The sequence below is a fragment of the Zootermopsis nevadensis genome, unplaced genomic scaffold (assembly GCF_977971745.1).
Source record: "Zootermopsis nevadensis isolate Lab colony 2312 unplaced genomic scaffold, Znev_1.0 Znev_ptg000025l, whole genome shotgun sequence".
Lineage (NCBI taxonomy): Eukaryota > Metazoa > Arthropoda > Insecta > Blattodea > Termopsidae > Zootermopsis > Zootermopsis nevadensis.
Genome location: NW_028259157.1, coordinates 13,785,214 through 13,806,673, shown reverse-complemented (window position 1 = coordinate 13,806,673; position 21,460 = coordinate 13,785,214). Strand labels below are relative to the sequence as shown.

Here is a 21,460-nt window from a genome sequence, read left to right as displayed (position 1 = left end):
GCTCAAGTCTAATATCAGTAGTTTTTCTAGTCGTGTACGTGTGAGTGGGTACAGTCCTGACATTTACACTGAGAGGAGCCGGTGTGTGGACGCACGGATGTTTCCTGGAAAAATCGCCAGGGTTACAATGTTCAAGGTTACTCTATTTACGAGTTCCGTGTGGCCGCTCGGTCACTGGGACCGTGGGTTCGAATCCCACTCAAGCCATAGATGTTGTGTTGTGCTGTCCTGTGTACAGGTAGAGGCCTTGCGACGGGCCGATCCCTCATCCAAGGAGTCCTACCGAATGTCCAATAGATCAAAGCCAACAAAAAGTTCGGACCCGCAGTGCTCAGGCACTTGAAGAACGGGTCGTTCCCAGTATCCCAGTTTCCAAGTGTGGTTCTTAGAATAAATAGTAATTACTGGATTAAACTGCGTTAACCAACTAATCTTTGTAATCGTGGCGTGTCGTGTTTTCTTCGCGGTACGGACTAAAATCATAATTATTATTTCGATGAACTTCGGTTTCGAAGGATTCATTTTCCGACGTGCAGTGTCACTCGGAAAACAATCTCGTGAAGTGTTAGGTGTATTCTGTTCCAGGTCGAGGGACGAACACACTCATGAACAGCAATGAACACTAGTCCAGCGTATAAATCCGTACAAACTGTGACACCGTAGAACTATTATCTGTAACAGGGAGCAGAGAAAACGACTAAGAAGCTGTGCCTTGATTCCTAACGAAGCAGGACTGCAGACTGAACGAACCGCTTTTGGCTTAAGACACAGGGAACAAAACGTAATCAGTAGCACGATGTACACACCACGCCATTTATAAAGCCGAGCGACGGGACGGTCGCCATTAGCGGGCTTCATTAAGGCACATTACCACCCTGAAGCACGTACAGAGGACGGACATCAATTTCTCACCATCGAGAGCAGTACATGAAATGGTGATTTGTCTCCGCAGAATCCGACTTCCACGAACAGACTGTACCCTCAATTAGAGTGAACAGTCCCGAGAGAAATCATGTACGAGGTCTCCGCGTATTAAATGAACTGGTACTGGTAATTTATCTTATCCGGCAAAAATACTATAAACACCTGATTTAGTGATGTTAACTAATTGCAATGCAAATTCAAACTTCATCATCATCATCATCATCAACCTCTGCTTTATATGCATGCAAAATATGACCTCTTACTCCGACGAAGGGCGGAGGATAAAGTATTGAACGCAGATACTTGGAGGTTTTAATGATGGAGTGCGATTTCTCGTCACTGGCTTTGCTCACTTTGCCGTAGCCATTATCAGACAAAATTATTCGTCAACGCAGTTTACCAAACGCATTTCATACTCTGCCATCCTCAATAGTTCAGTTACGGGACTGAATCGAAACAGCATCAGACAACAAGAAACGCATTTAACTCTGTGTGCGGAAGAGAGGATAAATTGAGGACTGGGTTTAAACCCGGGTACTGTATGTTCCTACGCGTCCACACGGCTTCATAACCCAGAAGACGAACATCGACACCACCTCCGATTAGATCTTCCTGAATGCAAGTGGAAATATCGCAGATATGGAGGATCGGAAAGGCTGATCGAGGATCGGTAAGTTAAGGGCAGGTAAGGGGGGGGGGAGAGGGGGGGGTGAGCTCGGGAGCTAGCACGACACTTCTCCCAACACATCAGCCTGATACAGATCAATAACTCAACTCTACAGCCTCCGCTCGCACGCAGTTGACTGACTTACAGATCGGACGTTTCGTGCATGTAACAGAGACGCCTCCACGACGCAGAAACCCGAGAAAGCACAGAACTTGAAAACCAGTACTTGTTCAAATTAATAAAAAGGGAACATTTAGGAAACTGAAACAAACATTCTGATTACGAAGATGGCTGTCTCCTGGCTTGCAGCGCAGTGTAGTCTCGTAGAAGTTTACCGACGTTTCGGAGGTTGTTACTGCCTCCATCATCAGGGCGATGAGTAAGCCGCGCGCGAGGATTTCGTTTGTGATACTAGAACCGGGTGGCCTAACCGTTGGGGAAAGAAGGTGACGATCAACTGCTCGCGCCGTGGCTTACTCAACGCCCTGATGATGGAGGCAGTAACAACCTCCGAAACGTCGGTACACTTCTACCAGAGTACGCGGCGCCACAACCCAGGAGACAGCCGTCTTCTGAGTGGAACGTCTGGACATGAGAGGGTGAGCGAACGGCGAATGAGCGACACTGGGACTCGAATACAGGGAGGCGGTTGACACTCGATTTATTTTGTTCTGACGTCTCAGGAGCATAAAAGAAACGTCAAGTTCGTCAGCTTTCGCATCTGCGTACTTTTCTGTGGGAAGACGGAAGAGATTTTGTTAATTTAAATCACCATTTAACGCAGGAAGGACTTAAGTGTTTACAGAACACAATTCTTCTTTGTGGCAGGTACACGTGCACATTTGCAAGGAAAGTTGCACTTGATTTAAACAATAATTCGTAATTGTCCCAGGACATCATTACGTAACAAATAAGTCGGCAACTTTGCGTGATAATTATTTTCGTCAATTAATAATTCTCAAACAACCATTATTTTAAAAAAATTAATGACGTACTTAATTCGTGTATATTTTGCTGCGGTTTGTATGAAATTTGTAACGTAAAACAAACACATATTTGCTGAAATTCTGTAATGAGGACCTAGATTTTGTTACCAGGATAATAATGGGCTAGGACCGATTATCATATTTCCCAATTACTTCTGATCGCAAAACAAAAATACCTGAGTTTGATTTTAATTAACTGAGTGACGGTAATATTGAATATGTCACCGCTGTTAAATACTTTCATTTGAGAAATCAGGACAGTTTACTGAGCTTTTACCATAGGAAGTTAAAAAATGATAATACTGCTAATACTAATGCTAATAACATCTGCTAAACTGTAAAGCAAACACGTTTACTATCATTATCATTCTATCTGGGATGCAGTCGTATAATTATCAAGTTAAAAATTGAATTACAACCGCGTGTGTTGAGCACGCCACGGTTGTTTACGTTTGTACGTCTGGTACGAGCCAATTTATCTGAGGATTCGGAGCTCCGGGCGCAACTGTTTCAAGTACGTCTGAACGTCGTTAAACCTGCGTTTCGTGACATTAAAAACACAGCCTGAACATCTTCGGGCACCAATACCTAAAAGAAATTTAATTATCGAAAAATCTGAGCGCCATGTGAACGGAACAAAGAATAAAATTAATAAATAAATAACATATCCTACGAAATTACACGTTAAATATGTTTCAATCGGCTGTCTAACTACCAGACCGTAAATTCCCGACCACTTTTAACGCCTGCAGATGACAACTTCAACCTCGGCGTATCTGCGCAGCCAATTCAAATCTGTCCGACAAATCGCAGCCATTCAAAAGACATGCAGCGCCTCTTACGGACGACTTCAACTCGTAATTCTCGTAGCTCGTCGGCCTGACATTTATTCGAGGAAGTCTTTAAATTCCCTTCCAGCATCCTGGCGACAATACAGATGATCCGGTTGCTCATAGCAACCGATACGCGTCTCTCTCTCCCTCGAAGACCAATCCCAGTAATGGAACGATGTCGAAGAGCCATGTTTCCACCTTGCTTTCCTGAGCTGAGGTTAAATGAAAGTAGGCGCGTACGATGTACGATCAGGTTCTCAGTTCTCGGACTTCGATATGCTTTGAACTTATCGGTGTTTACCAATTTGTACTCTGTCCTGGCTCTCATAAGTTCCACTGTCAAGCAAGAACAATCTCCCCCCCCTCTCTCTCTCTGCTTGTACTTCAGTTTATTTATCTACGTCTCTCCCAGTTCCTTTCTATCCCCCCACCAAATCAATGTGCAAACTCGCGGTAATTTCGCAAGGTCTACTCCTGCCTTCTGGGTCTACCCCAGGGCCAGACTCACAAGAATGAAAAGGAGAACAGTTGGACGTACCTACAAGAAAACACACACCGTCTGTTACAAAAATCAGTCGGTCAATGATGTCGATCCTTATTCATACAGACGATAGGAGACCGCGGGCAAAATGCGTGCTTACGACCTAAAGCTCTCACGACAACTAAAGTTAATTAAGCAGTCGCGTGAGTCACCCAAAGACCAGTCGGTACATATACTTACCACGGCACTGTAAAAGGTTAATATTAAGCGAACGTTCATTCAAGTGCAATAAGAACTGCATATTTAATCTACTAATGAGTTGCCGTGAGAGCTGAAGTAATTAAGCTAATTTACGGCCGTTGTTGTCGACAGAATATGTTAAAAAAAAACCGATATTATAAATACAGACGATTCCTTCATCTTTCATGGAATTAGGACAATCCAAAATGAATCACACACTTTTATGGCTTTAAAATCGGCAATTGCAATATGCTAAAAGGGTATTTATTAAGCGCCGCATATATATTCACCTTTGAAACGCATCATTCGAAAATATTTTATTAAAAAGGGCTTTTATCTATGTCACTTCATAATCACATAATTTCCAGTACAGAGAAATATGTTGGAATTGGGGATAAATTTTATAAAACCATAGAGAACAAAATATGAAATGTAAAATAATTTAATCGGGACATTGGTTTTATTTCTACAAATGTATTGGACGACCGACTATAAAAGGAGACTATTAAATCATGCAAAATTCATGTTGCCTGTCAGATACAAAAGTACGCGAATTTGAAGAACCAATTCTGTCTACTAGCTTCTCAACACACTCGTCCTTTTAACCTTCTGAGTGTACACTCAGGCTTCAACTGAACGCTGAATCACACAGGCGTCGTGCCGACGCAAAGAATCTCATAACACCGATTTTGTATTTCAATTCACAACGAATTCTGCTGACGATTTATCTCGGAGAAATCAGTCTGACTTTTTCCCACAGACGGCCATTACACGTCATAACTGCTTATCGTATTAGGAATGTACGAATCAACACGAAGATGTCCAGTTACAATATTCAAAGTCTCGTTGCACAAGGATCATAATAATCTGGATGATGTACCAATGATCACTCTAAGCGGAATGATTGCTGTTCATGTCGGCGTTATCGTACAACAAACGTGTGAGAAGTTTCAGCCTATTTCATGTGTGGAAACGCCATTATCCACTGACCGCGTTTTTCTAAATGTTCTTTCGCCAACCATAACCAGTAAGAAACAACCCCATATCAGTGCTGACACGACAGATACCAACATTTCAAAGAAAAGAATTATCTACTCGGGGCTGAAGAGAGAGTACAGATAATTAGGAGTCTTCCTGGATGTGCCGTGAGGTCTAGTAGTTCTGGTGACAAGCACCTCTGAAACGTCGGATAACCTCTAACAGATTACGCGGTGTTACATCCTTAAAGAGTCATCCTCATACCTCCAGCCGCGAGGACCTAATCTGTCTACAGCGGTTGACGGAAACCGCCGATTTCTGGAACTCTGTTGAAAGGAAAATCATTCGGACGATTTCATTTTTTAACATTCATCGACACACGACAAACATGGCTTAAATATAAGTCAATTTCTGCCAGGGGTAAAATTTGTCAACCATAAATAACTGGCACCAGTTACAGATATTTTTTTTGAAAAGAAAAAAATCGAACGCTTATCAATTCGAAAAACAACAAACTCTCTTACAACATAAAACCCAGATGAGCAAGTGGAATTTGATTCCGGGCATTATGCTGGGGGCTGAAACCAGCGTTGACACTACGCCTAAGTGATAAATCATTCGTATGACAAATCCGCCTCAACACAATGGTAATTGTGTTCTCAGTCTACTGCAACTGCTCGGAGGGGACTGTCATATATCCTACGGCAAATTCAAACCGACAGACGGTATGATGCATAGGCCTACCTGTGCCAGAGAATGGCTGGCTACTGTCTTGCTCCTAGTACAAACTGTAGCTTCATTAGTAATGACGGAATGACAAAGGCACGCCTCTAAGTTCCTGGCAGTGCCATTTATATTGTGGAAGCAGACATACACAGTCACCAGACTTCTCGAAGTCAGGAGATTTCAACTGTTCGGAACTAAGTTACGCTATATTCTTAAGATGACGCTAATAGCAGTACTAAATTATATTATTTTCACAATTAACTGTTATGTAAACAGCATTTCTACAGTTCATTTTCCCAAAACTTAGTTTCATAAAACGTTATATATTTTCAGGGAGTTCATACTCTTGCATGAACTAGTGGTTAATTTTGCTTGATTCCCATTTTCGTTTCAAAGACGCTAGGGAATTAAAGAGAGTGAAGGTAGCGTCGTTTCTGACGTCACCCCCAAACTTGGTGAGAATCAATCAGGGTCTTAACATCACAGCTGACTGAGCAACACACTGACGTGGGTCCCGGAGATAAGCAGCCACTTCCGCCCGGAAACGTGACTCAGATTTACCGCGGTGTACCTTAGTACTCCAGGGACGGAAAGAAATTAACATAGGCCACGGCCACTTCTTCGTACACGTGTCCTAATCGATCACAATCATCCTATCGCATCCTGGTTGTGCTACGTATTTTTGATACGACCCCGTCAATAAAAATGAAAAGGTCAGTTGGTCAGGCAGTCAGCTCAACTCAGCAACTCCATACCTGGGGTTATTCCCCAAGGGAATCTTTTAATTTATCCAGGCAAGAGAGCTGAAGGTCACAGTATGACCCAAATGGACTGACCAACCTCAGTCATGACATTAACATTCTCGAAAAATTAATGTCTGAAACAGTGACGGCCGAGTACTAACTTAAGAAGGCCACGAGTCATATTTTCTTGCCACACAGAAAGGGTAATTCAACTGAGTACAAAATCAATTAGGCTACGCGCAACAGGTCCCAGTTCACACAACTTAAAGTCACGCAACACGTGTGAAGTTTCTCTGTTTGAAACCAATATCGATTATAATTACGTTTCTGCCTGAATGGAGCAGCACGCTTCAGATGAGCTTAGCTTATTTCCATTTCCTTCTGTAACAGCATTTGAAATACGAAAGAAAATCTTCTCTTCTCAGATTAGGCTTACAAACCTAATGCACTCGACCACCAGTGCACGAACGAATTAGTGAGTAGTGTGAGACGCTACATTTAACCGGGAAAAGAGAGAAACTTTCGGCCACAAAGGTTCCCAGGCTGTGCTCGCTTGTCCTTCTTGTACGAAGCTTGGAAGTATAGAAGGCGAACCGAAGGGGAGTATAAGAGAAGGGTCTTCGAAATTTTAAAGCTAACATTAACTTTACATGAACTTCGTGCTTTAATCGAGAAATAGCAAAACAATCTTATTCTTCACTGACACGAACTCATTTACGTACTTTCCGTGTTGTTCATTGTGAAACAGGCTTTCAGTTTGTCGCACGAGATCCTCAGCAGTGCCTAGTTATTTTGAATGCTCTTTGTCTGATGGCCGACTGACCGACCACACGGAGAACCAGACCTCTGTGCGTATAATCCACAAATTTGAAGTCTATGGTCTGATTCCCCCCCACAGAAACTTCAGCAATGCACTTTCAGTAGCCTGAGTAAGCTAATCTTTGGGGCGCATTCGGCTGAAGGAGAAGGAGACAGAATCCAAGTGGCTAATGGAAGATTTGCGGTCTCCGTAATTCCCCGGTTATCTCGAAGGTAATTAATAGAGGGCGGATCTTTAGCCACGAGAATCCTCTTAGCAGCAGACTGACTTGTAACCTGGAAATGTCACAAAATGAGGAGACGAATAGCGCACAAGCGAACTTTTATTTCATTCCACAGATTTTTCATATTCTCGCTAGCCGATACGTGCATATGAGAAAATATTCCTTTCTTATATTACGTGTTGTTTCACTAATCAAGATTAGGGCCAACTGACCTCCTGATGACCTGAAAATAATGCAAGCATGTGATTGCATAATTATACACCAATTAAGGATGAAGTTCAAAGTTTCGCGAATTACGGGGAAACGTAAAATGTAATATCTGACGCGGTAATACACTTGGGGTGAAATGTTTCGACTTTCACCCCTTTACATGAAAGCAAAATTCCTCCAAATGACGGAATAATAATAATAATAATAATAATAAACGTTTCAAGAATCACGTTTTGTCTTGTCGTCAGCACAAACACTAGATTCAATGAAGGAAGGAAGCCAGAGAAGGAAGTTATTTTTGGTGATGTTTCACTTACGTGGACAAAGGTATCGATGTCAAAGCCAAGAACACGACGACGACGACGGATGGCGAAGGATAAGACGAGGCAGGAGGGCAATCAACACGCAAAATGACTGCAAGCCTCGTCTCGGGGATTGAATTTTAATTACGTTCAAAGTGGCAGGCAGGCTGGAAGGCTGGAGGACACCGTTCAATTGCCCCAGGCTACGGAAGGGTTGCGACGTGGAACTGCGACAGAGCGTGCGAGTAACAGGATTTGGTTACCTCTTAAGAAGTTTCGCATTTCAAAGCACATAAGAGACAGGAAATTCTTCATAAGAGGGACTCGAAAGCAGAGGAAACAGCCGTGCGCCAGTACCCACTAAAATGAAAATATGAAGTGTTAGTGGCAGGAAGAAATTACTGACGCCTGTAAGAACGAACCAATCACATCAGATATTCAGTAAACCCACACTCGGCATCGGCCCGGAATACTCCGGTGAAAGACGAAACAGGTCCAGAGAATTCCCTGTGCACAAAATACTACGATGAAGATGGAGGAAACAGGAAGGACTTCGGTGTTCTAGATCAGTGGTGTTCAACCTGGGGTACGCGTACCCCCGGGGGTACGTGAAATTTAAAATTTATATATTATTTTATGATTAATCAGTAATTAATTTAATTTATTTTAGATGTGGATTATATACTACGTATGACTTGAAGTATACAACAACATCTTTGGGGGTGCAAAGTTGAAGAGAAATTATATCTGGGGGTACGCGAACAAAAAAGGTTCTAGATGAAACTACGAAATTAAAATATAACATCGTAATGGCTGTCTTCTGGGTTGTAGCGCCTTGAGTGTAGTCTGGTAGAAGTTTGCCGACGTTTCAGAGTTCCTTCTGCCTGCATCCCATCAGGGTGATGGTTACAGTACGCCCTGATAATGGAGGCAGCAGAACCCAGAAGACAGCCATCTTAGCTTCACCACAATGAAAACTTCAAATCCTACATAAAAAAACAAGAGTGTGAAACTGATCCATACGCTGACGGAGAGTCTAATTAACACTGGGGGGCAAAGTACAGTAAGCATTTTCCATCTAACTGCCTATTACAGTGCTGATGTGTTCACAAATTGAAATCGCACAATCCACGTGCTCGTTTCGCCGTCTTACCTGAATGTAATTCACGGGCAGCCATTACGGTTGAAGCACTACGAAGCAGCCAGCACCAGCGTCTAGATAAAACTTCCACCACCTTGCATCCGGTCTATATTACAGCGGATTAATATCACCAACCACAGCAACGCACATCAAGGAATGATATTCAACACTTTGTAACACCAAGATAAAAACTCTTTCGACACAAAAATCGAAATTATCGGGACAACGTGCACGTCACTTCAGAACCACTCTTGCACGCACGGGCCGGAACTTCGCTGTCTGTTTCCGCTTTTGTAAACTCGGCATAATTCGGGTGTTCGGAAATATTCCCGATCACACGAAAATTATGCTTCTTACAGGGCGCACTGCGGTGACGTGACAGAGCGATCAGAGTGCGGGCAAGGAGATCGGCATCGCGAAGCGGAAAATTAGCCAGAGGTCCAGTCCCGCCGTAACATATAGCATTTTAAACGATGTTGCATTCAAGTTAAGATTCTCTAAGGCAACGGACGAGACCTGCTTCACACACCCACTCCCACAGTTCAAAGTAATTCGCTGGTCTAGGTAAAAACTTAATTAAAAACAGATGGCAAACCAATGAAACTGGTATCGAAAGGGAATAACTGCAGAACAGCCAGATTATGTCGATGGTCGTTAAAATAACATAAAGATTATCCCGATGTGGCCTGCGAGTCGGATAAATGCGCGTGTTAGGTTAAGGAAATATAAATTTGCAATTCAGCAATAAACGTACGCTCAAAAATTGTATATTTAAAGCAGTTTTCTGACAGCCTGGGATTAAACTCTTAGGGCCCACCGGACGCCGAAAGCGTTGCAAGGATTTTATGTTAGACGAAATTCTGGTAAATCTGACGTCATCGTCCTATGATTACGTTCATATATTTATTCCTTATTTATATTTAAAGGGCTAACTCAAGACCCACGAGCGGCAAAACCTAACCCCCCCCCAAAAAAACCCACTAAATTAATACCTGGTCCAATCACAGAAATCCGAATTTCTCGGAAAGTGCATGGAACAGGCTTGTAAAGAAATCCCCCACTTCTAGGGTCCTCAAAGGTCCATATATAGGGACCTACTGCTGTGTTTCGTTATTACACGCTCAATTCTGGACACAGAATAAGTTATTTCGGGAAAGTCTTGACAAAGATAATGTACGAAGTTGCCCACAGAAATTACGTCACGAACGACGAGACCCTGTCTCGCCAGCTGTGTGTGTGTGCATAAAAGGGTGTGGTCGAGCCGTGGAAACAGGACAACCACACAAATCTATTTTTAAAATTCAAGTATTCACATAACATTTCGTACAAGATGAAGCAGGGAGCACGTGCGCACTTTCATCGCAGGCAAGCAATTACGGAAATTAATCTGAAACTTGACACAGTTACTTACAAAACACCGCGATCTCCTCCCCGCTTACCGTAATTAGTTCTCCGTAAAAGTAAAGTAATTCAGGGATATTACATGTAACTTAATTCGTGACAGTACCAATTAGAGTTCGGGATTCCACGTCGCAACTAATTATTAATAATTCTCTTACTATGAACTGTCATATATCTATAAATCGAGTTAAATTAGCAGGAAGAATCGATAACATCGTGACACTGTTCGTCTGTGACGGACGCAAACTCAAAGGCAGATACCAGCGTTTTGAGGGAACATACTGTCTCCATCCTCACGGCCGTAAGAACCTGAAATCTCACAAGACTGTAACACGTTTCGAAGTAACGAGGTCTTCTCGCGAGGTTCTCCGGCAACTTCGAGACGACCCCCCCCCCCCCCCCCCCGATGCCATAGCATCACTTCAAGTTGTCCCATTGCAGTGCATTGAATGTCCTTACCCATGATGCAACGAAAGGGACTTCTATTGATCGGCACTTTTTGGTGGGGGAGGAGAGGCAGAATGAGCCCGCAATTTTTAGAACTTTCCAGTGAACTTATATAACCCATTCTTGGACAATGAAACCAAAGAACTTTTACAAGCATTACAGCCGCTAAAATGAGGTCTGTTAATTACGCATCGACTGTAAATCAGACGAAGACATGGGTCGATTTGGAACCAGCAAACCCTCACAGTGGCTAGCAGTTAAAATACTTTTCAACATGCTGCATATTTAATATAGCAAAAAAAAAAAATAAGGGCATAAGTTCGTAATATTTTCCAATAAACCGTCACGAAGCCTCAATAAATCATCGTTTATACCCCGACGAACAGTGAGTGGGTTAATAGGAAACTTTGACTGTGGCCCCAGGTCTTCGATGGTCGAAGCCCCACGCACTGCTGGACTCTTCGATTGCTCAGCTGGTCAAGGAAGACCAAAGCTTCAGTGCCGTGCTCACGACAGCCAGCCACAGGCCCACGTGATGAGCCAGATGAATCCAATTCCTCGAGATCCACTTTGTATGTAGTGCACCCCCTACTTAATTTTACGAAGATGTCTTATCATCTGTTGAACGCTTTTCCCTCATCAATTAGTTAAGAACACAGGACGTTTCGGAAGCTGACCCTGCTTCGGTCCTAAGGTAAAATTATTACAACTTACTATGTTGAATCCCTTGGAAGAAGTCAATCCAATGACTGTGACCGGTCAACTGATCAATGACCCACGGCGGGATTCTTCAAACGCGGTTATGAACATTTGATTTCTACTGCTCTTACGTTTCTGTGCATAAAATCAGAACTCGGAACCCTCATTTCCTTCGAAATATAAAGTGCATTGTCGTGACAAATGCCCGCTGCAACTTCGTGCTTCCAGTTCGACATATGCACACGTGACACGCGTAGGTTGCTAGCACAAAAGCAGCGCTGTCTACATATGTACTATAGATAGGCCACGGATAGCAGAGACCCCGTGACCTTGACCCCCACATCTCAGCACGAAGAACATTCGATAAGCAAGACCGACTGCGTCCTTATCCGGCATTTTGCGATTCAATTCCTCCGGATCACGTCCGAGTCCTACGTCCCCCTACAGACCCACAGCAGAAGTCAAATGAATAACAGCAATGTGTTCGATGTTCACTGCAGTCCTGAGAACTCATCTCGAGGACAAAATCGCCCATTCACGATGTTGTCCTTCTGGGTTGCGACGCCGTGTGGACTTGTAGGTAGATACCAACGTTTCGGAGGAACATACAGCCTCAATCTTCAGCCCTGAAACGTTGTCAAACTCGACATTCTTTCCGCTACGACAACCTCAAATCTCACAAATTGCTCACTGACAACAAAACTGATTCTGTAAGAATTCTCCTGAGGCAACCAGGAGTACGAAGTGCCTGCCACAAGGAAGAGGCAATCCCTCCGAATCGCTGGCCTAACCTAACCTAATAAGGCGGACCGCTCGGTATTTATTCGCCGTGGAAGCTGGGTTTATAATATTCCAAAAACATCGTAACATAGCTTTTTCTCAGGTCTTACAAAGAACCATTTTAAAAAAAAAAGCAACTTAAACTATAATTCACGTTATTTGTTCACCAGATACTTCACGATGATCATATCAGAATTTCTTGAGTAGATAAGACAGGCCCTGGTCCATGGGGCAATGTACGTCAAACTGCCTTCCTCTAGCTGTCACGAGGTAATCAGCAACTTAACAAAGTCTGTAATTAAAACCTCGCGGATGGCTTCGTCGCAGAAGATTTTCCAATCAAAACTCTGCCTAGCTTTACCATCTGCCAAACACGCCACGGCTGCAAACACTCCTTTAGATCGCCCTCTTAATGGCAGAGAGACGGTAGAAATGATGACCTGAAACACAACGCCTTCTTCTCTTACATTTCTCGTCCAAAGGACGTCATTTGTTTCCAACAGGCACTCAATGCATGTTTAAGGGATTTTCCTTCAGAGTAATAAGACGATGAGAGAAAACGCGTGGGACTTAACCAAGAAAATAATAAACTGCACCTGAAAACATCTCTATCTTCAGCCTATACTTTAACTGTAATTAGTCGTACGAACAAATGACAGCGAAGGTTAGGTTAGGTTAGGTTAGGCTAGGCTAGGTTAGGTTAGGTTAGGTTAGGTTAGGTTAGGCTAGGCTAGGTTAGGCTAGGCTAGGTTAGGTTAGGTTAGGTTAGGTTAGGTTAGGTAATATGACAGTGGAAAAACCGCCCCATCCTCAATCCAAGACCTCAGGCCATTAGGCTCGCAGCAAACGCACATTCGTTCTGCCACGTGCTGGTTAGAAGGGCTCTGAAACCGTTTTCGATGTCTTCTCTCTCCTGTCGCAGAGCACAGAAATTCATGGGATGGAATTTCAGTTGTGTGTGTGTGTGTGTGTACGCGCTTTCAGCTTTTCACGTCGGAAATTAGATTTTTCTCTTCATTCCAAGTCTGGAGTGACAGAACTACATTACTAGCTTCCGTTGAGGGACTGCGACCAGCAGGCTGTATACAGAGGCAAACAGACGGACAGACACGTGAAAAGTTGTGTCTGGGAAGAATCGTCGTCGTACAGTTTGATCAGCTGTTATAACGCCATTTCCATTTCAAAACAAATTCCACAGTTCGGTAATACGGAGCGCAGGAAAACTGTCACCGAATCGTATTTTGAACAAATATTATGAAAGGTAAAGTTCGTATTCTAAATTGGATTAATGACACAGAAACCGGTCTCAAATAACAGAGTACGTCTTTCTGTTAGGCCTAAAAAGTTTGTTCAACAAAATTCCAGCTTCAGAAGTTTTCAATCGGCCGGAATAATTAAGACAGGTTAATTTCAAAACACAACGAGTGTTACGTAATAAATTTTTGAGGCAAGAAACGCTTATCGCTCCCAGCGCTTATCAATCAATGCAGATATTTTATTAATGTACAGAACACAGGAATGACGAATGTAGAAAGATGTCGGTCTTGCGAGTTGTGACACCGCACTTCTTGCAGATGCTTAACCGACGTTTCGGAGGAACACGTCACCTCCATCTTCTAAATCACTTACATGCTAACGTATAACGTATGATAGTCGAAGCGTCAGGTTTAGTTGGTCAGCTTTTAACTAGCGAGGAATGACGGGACGGGTTTCAACCACAGACGTCATTTAAATGCGGATCAGAAGGGCTAGTTCTTCTAATCGAGATATCTCGTGTGTAGAACGGAAAGTGTTAACGTTGCTCTCTCTGTAATCTCTACCCGTAATATTGCCAAGGTCATGGACCAGATGGTGACCAGCGAGTAAGGGACACACTCACATTACGTCAGACGACGTATCGTCCCGGACAGCAATAAGGCGAGAAAGACAAATTTTCAACTGAGAAATCATATCCGAAATTTTAAGGCGAGTACAGACATTTCACTTGAAGCCCCTAAAACCCGCATAAAGTTCTGAAAGAGACGACCACATCAGCATTTTGAAAAGAAATGAGGTCTAAAAAAATTGATAGTCTCGTGAGAGAAACTTAAGAATTTTTGTTAAAGTAGGACTTTGAAGTGTACTTTAACAAGAACATGATAAAGGCCTAAAATATAAATGCCACTTTAATTCAAAAGTATTAAAACTCGGAATATAAGTTGTATTTTGTAAACTTAGATACAAGTCAACGCACACAAAGCCCGAAAACGGGATGTGTTTTGAAACTTTCAATTACATGGTACTAAAGTTTTGATCGTACCAAAGGTTTTATTCCGAGTATTCAAGATTATGTAAGAGACATGCTTAACGCAAGTATAATAAATGTGATTGAAATAACATAACATTGCCCTGTGATGCAGAGTATAAACTTGGAATTAACTGCAAAGAAACTGTCTGTGTAGGTTCATTATATCTTTGTGTAATTATGCCTTCTTATTAGTTTGCCGAAATCAATTTTATTTTGAATTATACGTACAGCCGACGGCTAAAATGCATAAAATTAAAAGCACTTATTGTTATAAAACAAATTAGGGCAAATAAATGCTATTATTACTGTTTTAATTTACGTTGTTATTCTAGTAATAAAGGACTCTTAAAACATTCCCTTATATTTAACCGACGATCTTAAACAAGGAAAGAAGATGACGTTCCAGGAATTAAGACGAGAAGCTGAGAGCTTTGTTTGGGCAGAGCAATGGACCTGTCGTAAGACAGAACACTGAATAATAATAATATTTAACTGGTACGAGAGAAAACCGAGCGTTATTAATGATTCTCATTCCTTGAATGCCGTATCAAAACGAGTGAGTGTTTTTCAAACCTGCGTTTTTGAGTATCAAACTGGCAGTGCGGAAAACACATCAGAACCGAATGTCGTCCCTTCTGTCTGACTTTCATTAATTTACTAGATAATTCCCCGTAACAAACGACGGGAAAATCTAAGGCAGCATTTTATTTATAAATGTGTGACTGAAAAATTAAAATAATCCCTTCTCTTCGCTTAATTACGGAAGCTGCGACGCGTTAACACGTCAGCATGTTTCGCTGCGCTGTACAGTCTTTTGTTTTAGTGCATTTTTTCTCCACAAAATAACATTTAAAAATTCAAATTACAAGGAAGAAGGAATTTCAACTGTTACTTATCTGTGCTTAATTTAATAACATAATATGACTTTACTTTACGCAATCTCAAGCACGATGTTTCATGGAGGTTATAATAACAGCGATGCTTTGTGTAGACGGCCAAGATGCCTATTATACAGACAGATAGACTAGTAAATTACCCTTCAAGAATGAGAGGGTACTATAAAGTCTAACAAAACAGCACGTAACAATTAAAACCAGTACTTATCTCTTGAATAATTAAAGAATATAATACGATTTAATAATGTAATGCAAATAATGATTTTTTTTAAAAAATATCAGCAACCAACCAATACACAAATTTCAATACTTAATTTATCGCAAGCTATACACTGTATGTATTGATCATTCTGTAACACGGAGTCAATGCCCTCTACCGATGCTGTACTGCCAATATTCACTTTTCGATAAATAAATTGATCAGCAGACAAGAAAGAAATGAATGCCGAAGTACATTAGATTAGAATTACCTTGTTTGTTTAGTTAATAAGACGATTAATGAAAAGATTAGTGGGCAAGAGTCAGTGAAGAGACGTCTAGCTCCGATTTAATAAAAATGATCACCCACCAAACCGTCTTTAGTTCTGTTTACATTTCCTTATTTATTTGTCAAGTCCATTGCCTCCCACAATGTTTTCGTAAGATGCATTTTAATAATATCCTCCCAACTGTACCTAGGATTTCCAACCCCGTTCGGGCATTCGAACCAAAACCTTGTGCTCACTTTTCACGTCCCCACTGCGTGCTACATCCTACTTGATATTATTTTAATAATTTTTCTGAACGAAAGAGTCTGAGTCACGTAGCACGGCGTCGGTAATCAGCAGATCACACGACAGTGGTAAGACGAGAAATCTGAAATCATTAGCGCGGTCACTTCACGGGCAAACACCGATCGAGCACCTGGGATTTGGCCTTAATCCTCATTAAAGACACGCGAAACATCCAGCCAACCGCCATATTTGACATCCGAGTCCAACAGCAATTAGTGTCTGTGGTTCGCCCGTAATTTCACCCACGCCGAAAAGCCTCTTCGCTGAGAATGTTCGTTCAATAAAGGCGAAGTCTTGCAACTGTTTTCTGCATTCGCGTTATACAGCATCTGTAAGCTGTTCGTCCCTGTACCATACAGGGCCTTGAAGGTTCACCGGATGCTCGTCGTATCAGAAAATTAAATGCGTGTGTATTTTCTAAAGCCTCCTGCGAATATGAACATCGTTGTTCAGAAACCAGGGATAATTTAATACCTTCCTGACATTATCCAGTTCCTCCTAACAGTTACTGTAATCCTACACCACATTCCCGGGCCATGTTGACTAACGGCTATCGCGATGAAGTCTTCGTAGATTTCCCGACCACCTCAGGTGAATGCCGAACTATCACCTTGAAATAGGCCACGACTCATTCTTTCCTTCGGATCCGTACGCACTCTCAATTCATGAATGTCTTTCTAACTCTGCGGCCTTATTAAGACAAACCAACGTGCAGTTCTGGAATGGTACATCGGCCCTGGAACCACCTACTGCAGATACTTGGTGCCCAAAGATGGGGCTATCTAAGCCGGCGGACGGATTACGACGGACAAATCTTTTCTTTTGACGACGGACCACAGTTTACACTCCGTGACTGCACTCTTACGGAGATTTGTTCCGGCCTACAAACTCCGTGCGCTTTCAAATTCGCGTGATGTGTTTGAATTGTAAATTATCCGAAACTGATATCAAGTTAGTCGTGTCTTTACTATATAATACAAGTAGTTTGGACGAAAAGTTGCTGAAATCTTAGAAAAGACTGTAATGTGTAGAAACAACCACAAGAACAATGAACCAGTGACAAGATTAAATCTGAAATCCTCCAACATCCACGGTTCTATCCTAATACAGCGCCGTCCGATTTTCGAATTTTTTGGGCCTCTGAAGGAAGCCCTAACCGTACCATGACGGAAATTATCTGATTACGAAATTGACGAGTCTGCGCAGTAATGGCTCAAGTCAAACCGAAAATATTGCACAGAAAGACTCGGCGATCTTTCGATCAGCGAAAAGCGAGTCGTGTGTGTGTGTGACTGACGTCTCGTCTTCACTGCTCACGTTGGACCTGCCTCTGGGCCCCTGCCCCATGTGGCAATGGGCTGTGTTGCCGACGTTTCGGCAACTCTGCACACATTACAGCACATCAAAAACAAACGACGGCTTCGGAGGGGGGGGAGGGAGGGGCGAAGTACATCTCAACGAGCGCCGCTGCCCTCCAACGACACAAACGGAGAACACCGTGCATTTCGCATCTCCTGCTGGACGTAGGATTTATTCCTTTGCCAGTGACCACCCCCCCCCTCCCCACAAGGCTATTGTGGAAACGCGTTATGAGGAAATACACTTAACTTGAGGCTTCGAACGTACTGGACCCGTGATGAGACGCACGCCAACCCGATTTCATTACAAGGCGCTTACACGGAAGGCCCCATCAAAACAGATTATGCAAAACAGATTTGGAGCCACGAGGAACGGAGGTTGGGGCCTGGTGCTTCAAGGGGTAAGGAGAGGGGGCGGTGAGAAGGGGAACGGGCATGTAAAATGCTAAAACGGTCAATATGAGGTAAATGCTTAGTAAGCGGAGGTCCTTTGTGAGAGCCGGCGAAATGGACGATGATGCTATTAGGTTAGGTTGCGTGATACAGAGGCGTCGGGAAACTGCAACCATGTGATCACAAGGGAAGTCTGAAAGAGGGAACGCCGGGACACAGAGCACCGGAAAACGTGGAAGGAAATAGAAATTCAAAGTCGAGGGCAGCGCCAGATGGTTTCTGTGGTTTCATTCGAATAAAGTAGGGACAATGTTCGTTCGCTTTATCAGCCGTCAAGGACGCGATCAATGGCTGTGAAGTGTTAAAAAAGCAGAGTAATGAAGTGCACTGCCCCAATTAATCGTTTAAAGCACAGTGCTATGGTACGTTTATGCACGCAGCGAGCAACAGCTTTCTTCTCCCACACAGTGTGTCCACATCTGTCGATTTCCACAATAAATCCCTATTATTTCCCTAAACAACATCAACCACTTGATCTCTGTAAAGGTGAAGTGTCGTGTTTTCTTTGCGGTGCGGACTGATCTTTTTAACATTATTTACACGAGAATCGGGCTTCAGACAGTTAAGAGCTCACAGCAAAGAATGTCTGTTTGGTAATTAATAATTTCACGGTCACAGTTCCTGCAGATATAAACATTCCTAAAAAAAACAGCTGTTAAGATTAAGCCATTCTCCACGATTTCTCCAGAACTTCTCACGCAACGTAATCCAATGTAACCTAAACCATTCCAACATAACCGATTTCTCCAAAACGGATCTGCCTAAATTTTCAACTCTTATCTAAAATTTCTCCAGGATTTCTCCAGAATCTCTTCAGAACTTCTCAAGCACCTTTCCAGGATTTCTCAAACTCTTCTCAAGGACTTCTACAGAACATCTATATAACTTTTAATACATTTCTCTAAGATTTCTCCAGGATTTCTCCAGAGTTTCTCCAGCAATTTTCCTGGATACCCACACGTCTACCAGATTAACACGATAGGAAGTCTCCAGGACACTGCTGACCCCTTCTAAACCCACAACTTTAATTAAACTAACCTAACCCAACGTAACATAATCTAACCTATGCTAACAAAACCTAACCTTACTCAAGAATCACCATCATTTGTGATGTTATTGCCCTGACTAGGGCATAAAGTTTATGTATAATTTGCTTCAAAATAACATGATTATTGTCACACACAGTAATACAGTTAGGTAGATAGAAGCGTGAGAAAAAGTTCTTGAAGTGACCTTGGAAAGTTCTCAGGCCTGTATTCCTCAAAACCTTGGGACTGATCATGTCATGATCGTTAGGTGACGTTGACCGATCCATGACCTCAAACTGACATGAATATGTGTATTCACATTCATGCAGATCGGCAGATATTATCTGAAAAATTTACTGACGAACGACCTTGAACATTTCAAAGGCCTCTATTCTCTAAACTCTCGGACTCATATTGTGGTGACCTTCAAATGACACTGACCTGACTGTGACCTAAAAATGACAAGTATTGTCTCCAGGATTCCAACAGATCGTAAGTAATTAATATGCCTTTGGAAAATTGACCTTCGAATGACCTTGAAAAATTAAAACGCCTCTATCCGGCTAACCCTCGGGCAGATATTGTCGTGACCTTGACATGAAACGGACATAACCGATTACACATCTTCCAAGTCTAACTAACAGAGCTTCTACCTACGTATTCGTGTTCATGCGTCAAAATGAGGAAAGAATCAGTGTGTTACTCATGCTGACGAGATGTTCTCTCCGCAACGCACTTTATGCAGATAATCTCAGCGGTTCAACGCTCCCGCCCTCCGAGAGACAAGTGTCGTTACACTACACCTCCGACCCACAAGCGACTTTGTCAAATCTGTAACGCAGTAACTCATGCTAGCCAAACCTTCCACTCCATTAGCGTCGACAGTGAAATATTTAGACCATAAATAACCAAACGCTGTATCTTAAACGCAAAATGACAGAGCTATTTGCTGTCGCGGGATGCCTATCGAACGGCGCAGAGTGTTTCTTAAGTACGGGCTTTCAAGCCGTTGGCTGATTAGTATGTCAATTTAACAACGGGAAGATTCCAACAGCCACGTGAAGCAGGCAAGAACCACATTTGCACTTAGACGTGTAAGAACTAAGTTGCTAACAGAAGTGGAAAACGAAGCATCGACGCCATTTGATACGACGTTGGACGGATTCAGATCAGTTTGTACCCTTGAGCCAACTTCTCTGACGCAACCGAACGCATTCGAAAGGTCTCGGGTTCTAATGCCACCTTGGAGATTAACTACCCTGACTGAAGGTTTCCGTGAGGGTTAATCAGTGACAAAGACATCATCATCATCATGATGATGATGATGATAAAACAGCCAGAAGTAACGTCATTTCAGAATCTCGCACTCCAGTTTCGAGAAAGTTTCTCAAAGTGCACTTTATTCCGTATGAAGTTGGTATCAGACGTGTTGTAACTGGATGCTTCAGATGATAATACTGCAATTTCGAAAAAAAGGCAATATTCTATTTACAAATGTCATGTTCATTGTGCGGTAAAGCCTGTTCTTACTTCGACTGTATACGTCACTAGCTTAGTTTCGCCTTGGCTCCACCTCCATCGCACAAAGTCATGTCTGATCTGCATTCATTTAACAAATTTCTCTTACGAAACCCACAGGCCTGCGATATTCACCACTTCTTTGGTCCTATAGAGACCTAATGTAAGGCAGTCCTAATCTCTAGAACCTAAAATTCTAAGAACCATTTTAATATTATCCTCTAATCTAACTCATAAATCTTTTATTTCCCCTTTCAGCCCAGTCCACCCTGCTCAATTCGAGCGCACACACACAAAATTACCAGTGTCTCCCATTCGTTATCTTTCCGCGCTGATACTTCCCATAAAACCCCAGCAACTCAATAAAAAAAGGAACACGAGAAAACACACACACGTTTTGAAACTTTGCAGAGTCATTAATTAATCACAGCGCCAGGCAGGCAGAACCTGGAACTTCTGAATGTGACGTTTCCTGCCAGAACCGATGAGTGATCGGCGGCCTTGTAAATATCTGAATCCGCGTCCACGTGCTACGTGCTACGTCGT

General features: G+C 42.6%; 1 protein-coding gene across 4 annotated transcripts in view; it reads right to left on the bottom strand.

Annotated features, from left to right (window-relative positions):
• The window catches only part of Ephrin (ephrin), a 516,038-nt gene that overhangs the window by 256,706 nt on the left and 237,872 nt on the right, over positions 1–21,460 (bottom strand). Inside the window, exon 1 of one of the 4 annotated variants that reach the window (XM_087355749.1) lies at positions 9,287–9,542. The exons of the other annotated variants lie outside the window; for them this stretch is intronic. The gene's annotated coding sequence lies outside the window, so the exon portion shown is untranslated. Of the gene's footprint in view, positions 1–9,286; positions 9,543–21,460 lie in introns of those variants that run through there. 4 annotated transcript variants of the gene reach the window in all.